A 16,701-nucleotide genomic window follows, 5' to 3' on the forward strand; every position below is an offset into this window, starting at 1 on the left:
GAGGGACAGGGGAGAGAGGGAGGGGGGCTGAGGGACAGGGGAGAGAGGGAGGGGGCCTGAGGGACAGAGGAGAGAGGGAGGGGGGCTGAGGGACAGGGGAGAGAGGGAGGGGGCTGAGGGACAGGGGAGAGAGGGAGGGGGCTGAGGGACAGGGGAGAGAGGGAGGGGGGCTGAGGGACAGGGGAGAGAGGGAGGGGGGCTGAGGGACAGGGGTGAGAGGGAGGGGGGCTGAGGGACAGGGGTGAGAGGGAGGGGGGGGGGCTGAGGGACAGGGGAGGGAGGGAGGCTGAGGGACTGGGGAGAAAGAGAGGGGGCTAAGGGACTGGGGAGGGAGGGGGGCTGAGGGACTGGGGAGAGAGGGAGGGGGGCTGAGGGACTGGGGAGGGAGGGGGCTGAGGGACTGGGGAGAAAGAGAGGGGGCTAAGGGACCGGGGAGGGAGGAGGGGCTGAGGGACTGGGGGAGAGAGAGAGAGGGAGGCTGAGGGACAGGAGAGGGAGGGAGGGGGAGCTCAGGGAATTGGTAGGGAGGGAGGGGCTGAGGGACTGGGGAGGGGGCTGAGGGACTGGGGAGGGGGGATGGGGGCTGAGGGACTGGGGAGGGTGGGATGGGGGTTCGGGGACTGGGCAGGGAGGGAGGGACTGGGGAGGGCGGGAGGGGGGCTGAGGGTTTGATGAGGGAGGGAAGGGGGGGTGAGGGACTGGGGAGGGAGGTGTAGTGGGTGAAGTTGCTCCAGCCCGGCTACGGGTGGGCGGATGTCACAGGAAGATGGATGACCTTTCTTAGGGTCTGACGGTCAGGAGTCCTGTCATTAACTAGAGAAAACAAGCACAACAGAGAGGAGGAGACTAGTGTGTGTGTGTGTGTGTGTGTGTGTGTGTGTGTGTGTGTGTGTGTGTGTGTGTGTGTGTGTGTGTGTGTGTGTGTGTGTGTGTGTGTGTGTGTGTGTGTGTGTGTGTGTGTGTGTGTGTGTGTGTGTGTGTGTGTGTGTGTGTGTGTGTGTCTGCAAATTACAGGCTAATCCAGGCAGGTCCTTATCCAGGCACTTGTCATCTCCCGTCTGGATTACTGCAACTCGCTGTTGGCTGGGCTCCCTGCCTGTGTCATTAAACCCCTACAACTCATCCAGAACGCCGCAGCCCGTCTGGTGTTCAACCTTCCCAAGTTCTCTCACGTCACCCCGCTCCTCCGCTCTCTCCACTGGCTTCCAGTTGAAGCTCGCATCCGCTACAAGACCATGGTGCTTGCCTACGGAGCTGTGAGGGGAACGGCACCTCAGTACCTCCAGGCTCTGATCAGGCCCTACACCCAAACAAGGGCACTGCGTTCATCCACCTCTGGCCTGCTCGCCTCCCTACCACTGAGGAAGTACAGCTCCCGCTCAGCCCAGTCAAAACTGTTCGCTGCCCTGGCCCCCCAATGGTGGAACAAACTCCCTCACGACGCCAGGACAGCGGAGTCAATCACCACCTTCCGGAGACACCTGAAACCCCACCTCTTTAAGGAATACCTAGGATAGGATAAAGTAATCCTTCTTACCCCCCCCCTCCTTAAAAGATTTAGATGCACTATTGTAAAGTGGCTGTTCCACTGGATGTCATAAGGTGAATGCACCAATTTGCAAGTCGCTCTGAATAAGAGCGTCTGCTAAATGACTTAAATGTAAATGATAATTGTATTACGTGGCCAGGTTAGTTTTTCCTCTACAGGACAGAAAGAGAGTCAGAACGACCAGGACAGTCTAACTGGACTGAATCAGAGAAGTTGGCATGTTGCACAAACTGAACTCCACTTGCAAGTTGAGTTTTTGTTTGACTCTTGGTAGATAATGTGTCTCACAGAGCGAAACTGAATCAGGAGGAATGATCTGACAGTTACAAATGAAGCTGTGTGTTATTGTTTTCCTGGGAGTTCAGTGATGCACATCCTGATAGTCTGAAACTGTGTTGATGTCTCAGTTCATTTAGATGGAGATGAATCACAGACTCAGAACTGACAATTATATCAACGGAGGTATCAGGCTCCTCTCCTCCTCTCTTCTCCTCTCCTCCCCATCCTCCTCCTCTTTACTCCCCTCTCCTCCTCATCCTCTCTTCTCTTCTCCTCTCCTCTCCTCCCCATCCTCCTCCTCTTTACTCTCCTCTCCTCCCCATCCTCCTCCTCTTTACTCTCCTCTCCTCCCCATCCTCATCCTCTTTACTCTCCTCTCCTCCTCATCCTCCTCCTCTCTTCTCTTCTCCTCTCCTCTCCTGTCCTCCTCTCCTCTCCTCCCCATCCTCCTCCTCTTTACTCTCCTCTCCTCCCCATCCACCTCCTCTTTACTCTCCTCTCCTCCCCATCCACCTCAGCTCATTAGTCTCTCCTCTCCTCCTCTCATCTCCTCTCCTCTCCTCCGCTTCACCAGGCCCATCATCAGTGGATCAACTCGTTAGTCTCTCCTCTCCTCTCCTCTCCTCTATTCTCCTCTCCTCTCCTCTCCTCTATTCTCCTCTCCTCTCCTCTCCTCCAGGCCCATCCCCAGTGGATCAGCTCGTTAGTCTCTCCTCTCCTCTCCGCTCCGCTCCTCTCCTCTCCTCTCCTCTCTCTCCTCTCCTCTCCTCTCCTCTCCTCTCCTCTCCTCTCCTCTCCTCTCCTCTCCTCTCCTCTCCTCTCCTCTCCTCTCCTCTCCTCCAGGCCCATCCCCAGTGGATCAGCTCGTTAGTCTCTCCTCTCCTCTCCTCTCCGCTCCTCTCCTCTCCTCTCTCTCTCCTCTCCTCTCCTCCAGGCCCATCCCCAGTGGATCAGCTCGTTAGTCTCTCCTCTCCTCTCCTCTCCGCTCCCTCTCCTCCCCGCTCCTCCCCGCTCCTCCCCTCTCCTCTCCTCTCCTCCCCTCTCCTCTCCTCTCCTCTCCTCCCCGCTCCTCCCCTCTCCTCTCCTCTCCTCTCCTCTCCTCCAGGCCCATCCCCAGTGGATCAGCTCGTTAGTCTCTCCTCTCCTCTCCTCTCCGCTCCTCTCCGCTCCTCTCCTCTCCTCCCCTCTCCTCCCCGCTCCTCTCCTCTCCTCTCCGCTCCTCTCCTCTCCTCTCCTCTCCGCTCCGCTCCTCTCCTCTCCTCTCCTCCAGGCCCATCCCCAGTGGATCAGCTCGTTAGTCTCTCCTCTCCTCTCCTCTCTATATTAACATAGAGGAATATTCCCCCTGTTAGTTTTCTATAATTCTATAACCTGTTATTACACTGACTTCCCGTTCTTTAATGATGCTAATAATGCTGAGAGTTGATTGGTCAATGAGCATATTTTCCTGCTCCGGTTGGTTTTAATCCAGGATCCGGTTCCCGTCCTGCCCAACCCTCTGATGACCCAGCTCCCGTTAATGAAGAGTTAACAGAGTTAAACCCACGATGGAGCCTAGTTGTTCCTCAGCCCCGCCTTCTGCTTGGTCCTCTGGAACACCAGGCTGGATTGGTTTCACTGAGGTTGGTTGTTTGGCTGTGTAAATCATCACAGTAATGAGTTTGTCATGATGACTCTCATCACAAATACAACGCCTTGGGCCATATTACATTGAATTAAATTGATGTATCAGATTGTTTGTAGTTGATATGTCAACATAGTGAAATCTAATATGTTATTTCTTTTGTTTGGATGCTCATATGAGTCATGAATCGAGCCTCATCATCAGAAATCTAAAGAAAACAAATAAGCACATCTTTTTGGATTTGTTTGATGAGTTTGTCCAAAGCACTTGTCCTGTCTGACTATCTGTCCTGTCTGACTATCTGTCCTGTCTGACTATCTGTCCTGTCTGACTATCCGTCCTGTCTGACTATCTGTCCTGTCTGACTATCCGTCCTGTCTGACTATCCGTCCTGTCTGACTATCCGTCCTGTCTGACTATCTGTCCTGTCTGACTATCTGCCCTGTCTGACTATCCGTCCTGTCTGACTATCCGCCCTGTCTGACTATCCGTCCTGTCTGACTATCTGTCCTGTCTGACTATCCGTCCTGTCTGACTATCCGCCCTGTCTGTCCTGTCTGACTATCTGTCCTGTCTGACTATCTGTCCTGTCTGACTATCTGCCCTGTCTGACTATCTGCCCTGTCTGACTATCTGTCCTGTCTGACTATCTGTCCTGTCTGACTATCTGCCCTGTCTGACTATCTGTCCTGTCTGACTATCTGCCCTGTCTGACTATCTGTCCTGTCTGACTATCTGTCCTGTCTGACTATCTGTCCTGTCTGACTATTCGTCCTGTCTGACTATCTGCCCTGTCTGACTATCTGTCCAGTCTGACTATCCGTCCTGTCTGACTATCCGTCCTGTCTGACTATCCGTCCTGTCTGACTATCCGTCCTGTCTGACTATCTGTCCTGTCTGACTATCTGTCCTGTCTGATTATCCGATCTGTCTGACCACCCATCCTGTCTGTCCTGTCTGCCTATCTGTCCTGTCTGCCTATCTGTCCTGTCTGACTATCTGTCCTGTCTGACTATCTGTCCAGTCTGACTATCCATCCGTCCTGTCTGACTTTCCATCCTGTCTGACTATCTGTCCTGTCTGACTATCCGTTCTGTCTGACCATTCATCCTGTCTGCCTATCCATCCTGTCTGACCATCTGTCCTGTCTGACTATCTGTTCTGTCTGATTATTGTCCCATCTGTTAGTGCTCTTCCAGTCTGCCTATCCGTCCTGTCTGACTATCTGTCCTGTCTGACTATGTGTCCTGTCCTGTCAAATCAAATCAAATCAAATCCAATTTTATTTGTCACATACACATGGTTAGCAGATGTTAATGCGAGTGTAGCGAAATGCTTGTGCTTCTAGTTCCGACAATGCAGTGATAACCAACAAGTAATCTAACTAACAATTCCAAAACTACTGTCTTATACACAGTGTAAGGGGATAAAGAATATGTACATAAGGATATATGAATGAGTGATGGTACAGAGCAGCATACAGTAGATGGTATCGAGTACAGTATATACATATGAGATGAGTATGTAGACAAAGTAAACAAAGTGGCATAGTTAAAGTGGCTAGTGATACATGTATTACATAAGGATGCAGTTGATGATGTAGAGTACAGTATATACGTATGCATATGAGATGAATAATGTAGGGTAAGTAACATTATATAAGGTAGCATTGTTTAAAGTGGCTAGTGATATATTTACATCATTTCCCATCAATTCCCATTATTAAAGTGGCTGGAGTTGGGTCAGTGTCAATGACAGTGTGTTGGCAGCAGCCACTCAATGTTAGTGGTGGCTGTTTAACAGTCTGATGGCCTTGAGATAGAAGCTGTTTTTCAGTCTCTCGGTCCCAGCTTTGATGCACCTGTACTGACCTCGCCTTCTGGATGATAGCGGGGTGAACAGGCAGTGGTTCGGGTGGTTGATGTCCTTGATGATCTTTATGGCCTTCCTGTAACATCGGGTGGTGTAGGTGTCCTGGAGGGCAGGTAGTTTGCCCCCCGGTGATGCGTTGTGCAGACCTCACTACCCCTCTGGAGAGCCTTACGGTTGAGGGCGGAGCAGTTACCGTACCAGGCGGTGATACAGCCCGCCAGGATGCTCTCGATTGTGCATCTGTAGAAGTTTGTGAGTGCTTTTGGTGACAAGCCGAATTTCTTCAGCCTCCTGAGGTTGAAGAGGTGCTGCTGCGCCTTCTTCACGACGCTGTCAGTGTGAGTGGACCAATTCAGTTTGTCTGTGATGTGTATGCCGAGGAACTTAAAACTTGCTACCCTCTCCACTACTGTTCCATCGATGTGGATAGGGGGGGTGTTCCCTCTGCTGTTTCCTGAAGTCCACAATCATCTCCTTAGTTTTGTTGACGTTGAGTGTGAGGTTATTTTCCTGACACCACACTCCGGGGGCCCTCACCTCCTCCCTGTAGGCCATCTCGTCGTTGTTGGTAATCAAGCCTACCACTGTTGTGTCGTCCGCAAACTTGATGATTGAGTTGGAGGCGTGCGTTGTCACGCAGTCGTGGGTGAACAGGGAGTACAGGAGAGGGCTCAGAACGCACCCTTGTGGGGCCCCCGTGTTGAGGATCAGCGGGGAGGAGATGTTGTTGCCTACCCTCACCACCTGGGGGTGGCCCGTCAGGAAGTCCAGTACCCAGTTGCACAGGGCGGGGTCGAGACCCAGGGTCTCGAGCTTGATGACGAGCTTGGAGGGTACTATGGTGTTGAATGCCGAGCTGTAGTCGATGAACAGCATTCTCACATAGGTATTCCTCTTGTCCAGGTGGGTTAGGGCAGTGTGCAATGTGGTTGAGATTGCATCGTCTGTGGACCTATTTGGGCGGTAAGCAAATTGGAGTGGGTCTAGGGTGTCAGGTAGGGTGGAGGTGATATGGTCCTTGACTAGTCTCTCAAAGCACTTCATGATGACGGAAGTGAGTGCTACGGGGCGGTAGTCGTTTAGCTCAGTTACCTTAGCTTTCTTGGGAACAGGAACAATGGTGGCCCTCTTGAAGCATGTGGGAACAGCAGACTGGTATAGGGATTGATTGAATATGTCCGTAAACACACCGGCCAGCTGGTCTGCGCATGCTCTGAGGGCGCGGCTGGGGATTCCGTCTGGGCCTGCAGCCTTGCGAGGGTTAACACGTTTAAATGTCTTACTCACCTCGGCTGCAGTGAAGGAGAGACCGCATGTTTTCGTTGCAGGCCGTGTCAGTGGCACTGTGTTGTCCTCAAAGCGGGCAAAAAAGTTATTTAGTCTGCCTGGGAGCAAGACATCCTGGTCCGTGACTGGGCTGGGTTTCTTCTTGTAGTCCGTGATTGACTGTAGACCCTGCCACATGCCTCTTGTGTCTGAGCCATTGAATTGAGATTCCACTTTGTCTCTGTACTGACGCTTAGCTTGTTTAATAGCATTGCGGAGGGAATAGCTGCATTGTTTATATTCGGACATGTTACCAGACACCTTGCCCTGATTAAAAGCAGTGGTTCGCGCTTTCAGTTTCACGCGAATGCTGCCATCAATCCACGGTTTCTGGTTAGGGAATGTTTTTATCGTTGCTATGGGAACGACATCTTCGACGCACGTTCTAATGAACTCGCACACCGAATCAGCGTATTCGTCAATATTTTTATCTGACGCAATACGAAACATGTCCCAGTCCACGTGATGGACGCAGTCTTGGAGTGTGGAATCAGCTTGGTCGGACCAGCGTTGGACAGACCTCAGCGTGGGAGCCTCTTGTTTTAGTTTCTGCCTGTAGGCAGGGATCAGCAAAATGGAGTCGTGGTCAGCTTTTCCGAAAGGGGGGCGGGGCAGGGCCTTATATGCGTCGCGGAAGTTAGAGTAACAATGATCCAAGGTTTTACCACCCCTGGTTGCGCAATCGATATGCTGATAAAATTTAGGGAGTCTTGTTTTCAGATTAGCTTTGTTAAAATCCCCAGCTACAATGAATGCAGCCTCCGGATAAATGGTTTCCAGTTTGCAAAGAGTTCAATAAAGTTCGTTCAGAGCCATCGATGTGTCTGCTTGGGGGGGGATATATACGGCTGTGATTATAATCGAAGAGAATTCTCTTGGTAGATAATGCGGTCTACATTTGATTCTGAGGAATTCTAAATCAGGTGAACAGAAGGATTTGAGTTCCTGTATGTTTCCTTCATCACACCATGTCTCGTTAGTCATGAGGCATACGCCCCCGCCACTCTTCTTACCAGAAAGATGTTTGTTTCTGTCGGCGCGATGCGTGGAGAAACCCGTTGGCTGCACCGCCCCGGATAGCGTCTTCCCAGTGAGCCATGTTTCCGTGAAGCAGAGGACGTTGCAGTCTCTGATGTCCCTCTGGAATGCCAGCCTTGCTCGGATTTCGTCAACCTTGTTGTCAAGAGACTGGACATTGGCAAGAAGAATGCTAGGTAGTGGTGCGCGATGTGCCCTTTTTCTGAGTCTGACCAGAAGACCGCCTCGTTTCCCTCTTTTTCGGAGTCGTTTTCTTGGGTCGATGTATGCGATCCATTCCGTTGTCCTGTTTGTAAGGCAGAACACAGGATCCGCGTCGCGGAAAACATATTCTTGGTCGTACTGATGGTGAGTTGACGCTGATCTTATATTCAGTAGTTCTTCTCGACTGTATGTAATGAAACCTAAGATGACCTGGGGTACTAATGTAAGAAATAACACATTAAAAAACTGCATAGTTTCCTAGGAACGCGAAGCGAGGCGGCCATCTCTGTCGGCGCCGGAAGTCAACATTGTCTGACTATCTGTTCTGTCTGCCTATCTGTTGTGTCTGACTATTCATCCTGTCTGCCTATCCATCCTGTCTGACCATCCCTCCTGTCTGCCTATCCGTCCTGTCTGCCTATCCGTCCTGTCTGCCTATCCATCCTGTCTGCCTATCCGTCCTGTCTGCCTATCTGTCCTGTCTGCCTATCTGTCCTGTCTGCCTATCTGTTCTGTCTGCCTATCTGTTCTCTCTGCCTATCTGTCCTGTCTGCCTATTCGTCCTGTCTGCCTATCCGTCCTGTCTGTCCTGTCTGCCTATCCGTCCTGTCTGTCCTGTCTGCCTATCTGTCCTGTCTGACTATTCATCCTGTCTGCCTATCCGTCCTGCCTGACCATCCGTCCTGTCTGCCTATCCGTCCTGTCTGACTATCTGTTCTGTCTGCCTATTCATCCTGTCTGATTATCTGTCCTGTCTGACTATCTGTCCTGTCTGACTATCCTTCCCGGGCCAGTATCATACTGATATATCTAGTGGAGGGGAGGGTCCAGTATCATACTGTCCCCTCCCCCATATTCCTCTTCTCCAGTCTGTCTCCCCTTGTCTCAGGATGTCTCGTTGTCGTCTCCCCCATTTTCCTCTCCTCCAGTCTGTCTCCCCATGCCTCAGGATGTCTCGTTGTCATCTCCCCCATCTTCCTCTCCTCTAGTCTGTCTCCCCATGTCTCAGGATGTCTCGTAGTCGCCCCCCCCCATATCTTCCTCTCCTCCAGTCTGTCTCCCCGTGTCTCAGGATGTCTCGTTGTTGCCTCCCCATCTTCCTCTTCTCCAGTCTGTCTCTCCATGTCTCAGGATGTCTCGTTGTCGCCTCCCCCATCTTCCTCTTCTCCAGCCTGTCTCCCCATGTCTCAGGATGTCTCGTAGTCATCTCCCCCCATCTTCCTCTCCTCCAGTCTGTCTCCCCGTGTCTCAGGATGTCTCGTATTTGTCTCCCCCCATCTTCCTCTCCTCCAGTCTGTCTCCCTGTGTCTCAGGATGTCTCGTTGTCGCCTCCCCCATCTTCCTCTCTTCCAGTCTGTCTCCCCCATCTTCCTCTCCTCCAGTCTGTCTCCCCCATCTTCCTCTCCTTCAGTCTGTCTCCCCATCTTCCTCTCCTCCAGTCTGTCTCCCCCATCTTCCTCTCCTCCAGTCTGTCTCCCCCATCTTCCTCTCCTCCAGTCTGTCTCCCCCATCTTCCTCTCCTCCAGTCTGTCTCCCCCATCTTCCTCTCCTCCAGTCTGTCTCCCCCATCTTCCTCTCCTCCAGTCTGTCTCCCCCATCTTCCTCTCCTCCAGTCTGTCTCCCCATGCCTCAGGAAGTCTCATTGTCGCCTCCCATAGCCCAGAGTTAATGTTCAACAAGGAACAGGAGCTGACCTAACTCTTACTGTGCAAACATCCAGGAACCAGCTAGCCTCCCCTCCTTCATCAGTCTCCTCTGACAGACAGGCCATTGGTTCAGGGTTAGGACTATAGCAGCCCATTGGTTCAGGGTTAGGACTATAGCAGGCCATTGGTTCAGGGTTAGGCCTATAGCAGGCCATTGGTTCAGGGTTAGGACTATAGCAGGCCATTGGTTCAGGGTTAGGACTATAGCAGGCCATTGGTTCAGGGTTAGGACTATAGCAGGCCATTGGTTCAGGGTTAGGACTATAGCAGGCCATTGGTTCAGGGTTAGGACTATAGCAGGCCATTGGTTCAGGTTTAGGCCTATAGCAGGCCATTGGTTCAGGGTTAGGACTATAGCAGGCCATTGGTTCAGGGTTAGGACTATAGCAGGCCATTGGTTCAGGGTTAGGACTATAGCAGGCCATTGGTTCAGGGTTAGGACTATAGCAGGCCATTGGTTTAGGTTTAGGCCTATAGCAGGCCATTGGTTCAGGGTTAGGACTATAGCAGGCCATTGGTTCAGGGTTAGGACTATAGCAGGCCATTGGTTCAGGGTTAGGACTATAGCAGGCCATTGGTTCAGGGTTAGGACTATAGCAGGCCATTGGTTCAGGTTTAGGACTATAGCAGGCCATTGGTTCAGGGTTAGGACTATAGCAGGCCATTGGTTCAGGGTTAGGACTATAGCAGGCCATTGGTTCAGGGTTAGGACTATAGCATTGAGTCATGTTCTCAGCATGTAATGCACTACGTAGGGGATAGGGTGCCATTTGTGATGCAGATTTACAGCCAGACCCAGAGACAGGCTGATAGAGGGCTGGACCTAAGGAAGGGGAGAGGCTGAGGCTGCTGGGGTTCAACGGGGGAAGAGTCCTGATCATGACAGAGCCGTGGCTGATTGGACAACAAAGTGTCCTGTGTTCCCAGACCAGACTGGCCTGGCCAATCATCCTCTGAGCAGCTCATACCTGGGAATATGTGTGTGTGACAAAAAGAGAAGGAAGTGTCAAACTAGGCAGGGTGAGAGGTGGGCAGCACCACGCTGACCAGGAGGCTGAGGAGAGCTGACGAGATCTGATACCTCTGTTTCCTGTCTGTGGCAAGAGAATCTGCTGATTTTAGTTTTGGTTTTGAGATTCATCGTGAGATTCTTTAGGACTTCTGTGGCAAAGTCACAGACCGAGTTACAGGGAAAGGTATGCAGATTTTGAAATTGATTTGATTTAATTGATAGAAATGTTGAGAATTTAGCAGGAGATGAAAACAGCTTAGCGACAAACAGGCAGAGCAGTTCTCAGTACTGTTGAGCCACAGAGGAAACCCCAACATTGATCTGTGATAAGTTATGACAAGAGGAGCTACAGAGGAAACCCCAGCATTGATCTGTGATAAGTTATGACTAGAGGAGCTACAGAGGAAACCCCAGCATTGATCTGTGATAAGTTATGACTAGAGGAGCCACAGAGGAAACCCCAGCATTGATCTGTGATAAGTTATGACTAGAGGAGCCACAGAGGAAACCCCAGCATTGATCTGTGATAAGTTATGACTAGAGGATATGGATGCAGTGGCTCAGAGCTCACAGGACAACACACAGAGAGACCGCAGAGACATCCATCAGTCCTCACAGGACAACACACAGAGACCGCAGAGACATCCATCAGTCCTCACAGGACAACACACAGAGAGACCGCAGAGACATCCATCAGTCCTCACAGGACAACACACAGAGACCGCAGAGACATCCATCAGTCCTCACAGGACAACACACAGAGACCGCAGAGACATCCATCAGTCCTCACAGGACAACACACAGAGAGACCGCAGAGACATCCATCTGTCCTCACAGGACAACACACAGAGACCGCAGAGACATCCATCAGTCCTCACAGGACAACACACAGAGACATCCATCTGTCCTCACAGGACAACACACAGAGACCGCAAAGACATCCATCAGTCCTCACAGGACAACACACAGAGAGACCGCAGAGACATTCATCTGTCCTCACAGGACAACACACAGAGACATCCATCTGTCCTCACAGGACAACACACAGAGACATCCATCTGTACTCACAGGACAACACACAGAGAGACCGCAGAGACATTCATCTGTCCTCACAGGACAACACACAGAGACCGCTGAGACATCCATCTGTCCTCACAGAGACATCCATCTGGAAGAGAGACCACAGATCTGTCCTCTGGGAGACAGGCTAGGGAGAGAGACCACAGATCTGTCCTCTGGGAGACAGGCTAGGGAGAGAGACCACAGATCTGTCCTCTGGGAGACAGGCTAGGGAGAGAGACCACAGATCTGTCCTGTGGGAGACAGGCTAGGAAGAGAGACCACAGATCTGTCCTCTGGGAGACAGGCTAGGGAGAGAGACCACAGATCTGTCCCCTGGGAGACAGGCTAGAGAGAGACCACAGATCTGTCCTCTGGGAGACAGGCTAGAGAGAGAGACCACAGATCTGTCCCCTGGGAGACAGGCTAGGGAGAGAGACCACAGATCTGTCCTCTGGGAGAGAGACCAGAATCTGTCACAGCCCATTCAAATTCACATACCAGACCAAATATATATTTTAGAACCAAATTAAATATGTGTAACATATTGTGTAATTGTGGAAACATTACTTTCAATCTCATTTACATTCTTCCTGAGAAAAGTTGAAAGAGAAACTTTTACCACGTTTCATATGAAATCATTGTTCAGCCATGTGACTGGTGCTTGGAGTTTGATTGGTCTTTATTATTATCATGATATAGGTAACAAAGCAGCTACACGCCAACGTCAATTCTCTGGGTCATATCTCCTAATGCGTCCTGCAGAGCAGGAGCTTTAATGGCCTCATAGATAGGCTGTTGTTTGGGCCGTGGCCTATTCCAGATACAGTGCACTACTTTTAAACCAGAACCCTACGGGCACAGGTCAACAGAAGTGCACTACCTAGGGAATAGGCTGTCGTTTGGGACGAAGACACAGAGAGGGATGAGAGAGCAGGAAATTAATGTGACATCATCAGAGGAGAAATTGAATACATTTCACACCAGATGAAACCATTAGAAGGAGAAATATTGTCTGGCTGAATAAATGTTTTAAAGCTTTAATAGAATTGAACTAAAATGGAATTACTGTAATCGCCCCTATTGAAGCATTAATAAAGATGCCTGCAGAAAGCACAGGAACGGACCCTATTCCCTATATAGTGCACTGCCATGTGCCCTACACAGAACCCTATGAGTCCAAGTCAAAGTAGTGCACTAAAAATTAAATAAGTGTGCTATTTATGGCGGAACCAGTAACAAGCCTGAACGACTGGCTGGGAATATTAGAAGAGGCAGAAAGAGACTGAGGGCAATATTTCACACACTCTCCATGTCAGATGATGGAGCGCTGTCTGCTTGGTTTCTGAGATGCATAAATACAGCTACCGAACTTCCTCTCTCTCAGAGCTTCCTCTCTCTCAGAGCTTCCTCTCTCTCAGAGCTGGGATGGGAAGGTTATTCACATCAGCTACAGAGCTTCCTCTCTCTCAGAGCTGGGATGGGAAGGTTATTCACATCAGCTACAGAGCTTCCTCTCTCTCAGAGCTTCCTCTCTCTCAGAGCTTCCTCTCTCTCAGAGCTTCCTCTCTCTCAGAGCTGGGAAGGGAAGGTTATTCACATCAGCTACAGAGCTTCCTCTCTCTCAGAGCCTCCTCTCTCTCAGAGCTTCCTCTCTCTCAGAGCTGGGAAGGGAATGTTATTCACATCAGCTACAGAGCTTCCTCTCTCTCAGAGCTGGGAAGGGAAGGTTATTCACATCAGCTACAGAGCTTCCTCTCTCTCAGAGCTTCCTCTCTCTCAGAGCTGGGAAGGGAAGGTTATTCACATCAGCTACAGAGCTTCCTCTCTCTCAGAGCTGGGAAGGGAAGGTTATTCACATCAGCTACAGAGCTTCCTCTCTCTCAGAGCTTTCTCTCTCTCAGAGCTGGGAAGGGAAGGTTACTCACATCAGCTACAGAGCTTCCTCTCTCTCAGAGCTTCCCCTCTCTCAGAGCTGGGAAGGGAAGGTTATTCACATCAGCTACAGAGCTTCCTCTCTCTCAGAGCTTCCTCTCGCTCTGAGCTTCCTCTCTCTCAGATGCGAAGGTTAACAACAACATGTCTGGTAAATAACCAATAGGTGATTAACGCTGGTAAATAACCAATAGGTGATAATGCTGGTAAATAACCAATAGGTGATAATGCTGGTAAATAACCAATAGGTGATAATGCTGGTAAATAACCAATAGGTGATCATGCTGGTAAATAACCAATAGGTGATCATGCTGGTAAATAACCAATAGGTGATCATGCTGGTAAATAACCAATAGGTGATAATGCTGTAAATAACCAATAGGTGATAATGCTGGTAAATAACCAATAGGTGATCATGCTGGATAATAACCAATAGGTGATAATGCTTCATATCATTACAGCTAATAATAGAAATGGCTTTATACTTTAAATAATACCACTATTCTGAATGTGGACAGACTGATGCATTTCTTGGTGTGGCTCAGCAGTATCCAACATTCACAGATACAAAAGACATCATCTTCTAACTCCAAAACCTGGACCCGTATGAATTGACTGGGCCAGACAATCTGGACCCTCTCTTTCTAAAATTATCCGCCGCCATTGTTGCAACCCCTATTACCAGTCTGTTCAACCTCTCTTTCGTATCGTCCGAGATTTCTAAAGATTGGAAGGCTGCCGCGGTCAACCCCCTCTTCAAAGGGGGAGACACTCTAGACCCAAACTATTACAGACCTATATCCATCCTGCCCTGCCTTTCTAAAGCAAGGATAATAAACAGGTCACTGACCATTTTGGTATACAATCCGGTTTCCGAGCTGGTCATGGGTGAACCTCAACCACGCTCAAGGTACTAAACGATATCATAACCGCCATTGATAAAAGACAGTACTGTGCAGCCGTCTTCATCGACCTGGCCAAGGCTTTCGACTTTGTCAACAACCGTATTCTTATTGGCAGACTCAGTAGCCTTGGTTTCTCAAATAACTGCCTCACCTGGTTCACCAACTACTTCTCAGACAGAGTTCAGTGTGTCAAATCGGAGGGCCTGTTGTCCGGACCTCTGGCAGTCTCTATGGGGGTACCACAGGGTTCAATTCTCGGGCCGACTCTTTTCTCTGTATATATCAACAATGTCGCTCTTGCTGCGGGCGATTCTCTGATCCGCCTCTACACAAACGACACCATTCTGTATACATCTGGCCCTTCTTTGGACACTGTGTTAACAAACCTCCAAACGAGCTTCAATGCCATACAACACTCCTTCCGTGGCCTCCAACTGCTCTTAAACACAAAACCAAATGCATGCTCTTCAACCGTTTGCTGCCCTCACACGCCGCTCGACTAGCATCACTACTCTGGACGGTTCTAACTTAGAATACGTGGACAACTACAAATACCTAGGTGTCTGGCTAGACTGTAAACTCTCCTTCCAGACTCATATTAAACATCTCCAATCCAAAATCAGATCTAGAATCGGCTTTCTATTTCGCAACAAAGCCTCCTTCACTCACACTTCCAAACTAATTGCAGACTTACTTTTCCTCACTAACTTTAAACATCAGCTATCTGAGCAGCTAACCAATCGCTGCAACTGTACATAGTCCATCTGTAAATAGCCCACCCAATCTACCTACCTCATCCCCATACTGTTTTTATTTACTTTGCTGCTCTTTTGCACAACAGTATCTCTACTTGCACATCATCATCTACTCATCTATCACTCCAGTGTTAATTTGCTAAATTGTAATTACTTTGCTACTATGGCCTATTTATTGCCTTACCTCCATTTCCACACACTGTATATAGACTTTCTTTCTTCTATTGTGTTATTGACTGTACGGTTGTTTACTCCATGTGTAACTCTGTGTTGTTGTTTCTGTCGCACTGCTTTGCTTTATCTTGGCCAGGTCGCAGGTTGTAAATGAGAACTTGTTCTCAACTAGCCTACCTGGTTAAATAAAGGTGAAATATATATATATATATATTTAATATTCTATGAATTTAAAGAACAAAGTTCTACAGAATCGTTATTTTTTAAATTGAGCTAATTTCCTCTTCCTATCATTTATCAAAACAATGACAATTCATTTGATAATAAGTGATATTATGTAAACTACAGGGAAACGTCAGTATTGAGGCGATGATGTGCTGAAATCCTACCAAGCTTTCCTTGTTTAATTCAAATCAAATCAAACTTTATTTGTCACATGCGCCGAATACAACACGTGTAGATCTTTCCGTGAAATGCTTTACTTACAAGACCTTAACCAACAGTGGAGTTCAATAAGAGTTAAGAAAATATTTACCAAATTAACTGAAGTAAAAAATGATAACATAACAATAATGAGGCTGTATACAGGGGGGTGCGGGACCGAGTCAGCGTGCGGGGTACAGGTTAGTTGAGGCAGTTTGTACATGTAGGTAGGGGTGAAGAGTCAGCGTGCGGGGGTACAGGTTAGTTGAGGCAGTTTGTACATGTAGGTAGGGGTGAAGAGTCAGCGTGCGGGGGTACAGGTTAGTTGAGGCAGTTTGTACATGTAGGTAGGGGTGAAGAGTCAGCGTGCGGGGGTACAGGTTAGTTGAGGCAGTTTGTACATGTAGGTAGGGGTGAAGAGTCAGCGTGCGGGGGTACAGGTTAGTTGAGGCAGTTTGTACATGTAGGTAGGGGTGAGGAGTCAGCGTGCGGGGGTACAGGTTAGTTGAGGCAGTTTGTACATGTAGGTAGGGGTGAAGAGTCAGCGTGCGGGGGTACAGGTTAGTTGAGGCAGTTTGTACATGTAGGTAGGGGTGAAGAGTCAGCGTGCGGGGGTACAGGTTAGTTGAGGCAGTTTGTACATGTAGGTGGGGGTGAGGAGTCAGCGTGCGGGGGTACAGGTTAGTTGAGGCAGTTTGTACATGTACTGTAGGTGGGGGTAAAGTGACTATGCATAGATAATAAACAGCAGGTAGCAGCAGTGTAGAAACAAAGGGGGGGGGTCAATGTTGTGAATATGGCCATTTGATTAATTGTTCATCAGTCTTATGTCTTGGGGGT

Source organism: Oncorhynchus gorbuscha, unplaced genomic scaffold, assembly GCF_021184085.1.
Source record: "Oncorhynchus gorbuscha isolate QuinsamMale2020 ecotype Even-year unplaced genomic scaffold, OgorEven_v1.0 Un_scaffold_1679, whole genome shotgun sequence".
NCBI classification, from domain to species: Eukaryota; Metazoa; Chordata; class Actinopteri; order Salmoniformes; family Salmonidae; genus Oncorhynchus; species Oncorhynchus gorbuscha.